Source organism: Dipodomys spectabilis, unplaced genomic scaffold, assembly GCF_019054845.1.
Source record: "Dipodomys spectabilis isolate Male_0828 unplaced genomic scaffold, ASM1905484v1 ptg001166l, whole genome shotgun sequence".
NCBI lineage: Eukaryota > Metazoa > Chordata > Mammalia > Rodentia > Heteromyidae > Dipodomys > Dipodomys spectabilis.
In genome coordinates this window covers 16,539-17,953 of record NW_024871843.1, presented here as the reverse complement: position 1 = coordinate 17,953, position 1,415 = coordinate 16,539, and positions in this window count along the sequence as shown.

The window sequence follows — 1,415 nt, the reverse complement described above, 5'->3', positions numbered from 1 at the left end:
AAGAGAAAGAAACAAGAGAAAGAAAGAAAAGAGAGAAAGAGAGATAGGTACGGATGGAGGGAACGAGGAAGGAAAGAAGAAAGAAGGAAGGAAGGAAAAAAGGAAGGAATGAAGGAACAAAGGAAGGAAGGGAGGAAGGAAGGGACAAAAACAATTTAATTTATAAAATCTGCTATTTAGCCCAAAATAAACTTCATGTAATTAACCCTAGTAAATGCAAGTTTGCAATTTTCCTTTCTCTGCCTGTTCCGCATGCATGAATGAAACCAACAAATGAAGGATCAGAAAAAAACAGGTGAATCTGTTTGCATCTTTAGTAAATATGTATACAAATCTTTTTCTCATTTTTAACATCATCAAATAACTATTTGCAAACAATTTACATTTAGTTATAAATATTCAAAAATTTGAGGTAACCACAGGATGTCAATATATTATAGAATATGAATACTAGTAATAAGAGTGCTATTAATATTTATTAATTTATTATTATTGATATTCATTTAATATTACAGTCTTCATGTTATATTAATTATAAAATTTTTATTTTGTATTTTATCAGAGAAATTAGCATCCTCTGATTTTTTCGTCTGTGAGAGTCTACTAGCAGACCGTAATTAAAATCAAAGGAGATCTGTATTTGTTGGCTCAAACGAATATTTCTGAAAGCAATTAACTCATCAGAGATTGTTCAAATACTTCATAAGGGCCTTCGAAAGGCTTTACCATGCTTACATGGTTACCTGTGATGTGATTCAAGAGCCACTAAACAATCTTACTTCACTTTGCCATCAGTATAATTATTCATTCACATAATTCACATGTTATAAGCTTGTCCTTAAGTTATTATCTTCTATGAAATAATATCCAAATGATATATCACACTGAGTTAAAGAAAAAATTTCAAATGTATTGGATGATGTAACTCATTCCAGATACACATGTTGAAATTCTATTCCCCTGTCTGGTGGCACACACTTAAATTCCTAGTGGTATTGGAGGATTGAACCTAAAACACTATACTTGTGAAATAGCATCTCCATTAATGCCATACCTGCAGATTGTAGATGGATTGCTTATTTTGAGGTAGTATCACTATGCCTGGGCCTGATTGGACTGCAGTCCTACTAAAACAAGCCTAAAACATTGCACCCAGCAAATGGATAGTTTCTGAAACTTCTTTTTTTGTGTAGGCTTCCCTGGAACTGGAATTCTCTAATTGTTGATGCCCAAGTAGATAACATTACAGGTTTGAGCCACTTTATCCACTAAGCTATACAATTTCAAAATGTCTTGATATTGCCTATATTTGTGCTTAACATATATAGTTAACCTTAATTTTCTCCCTCTTAAGTTTAGTACTCTTGAGCTGAAAACATTGGCTTTCTTGATATACATGGCTTTGTTTTGGATGG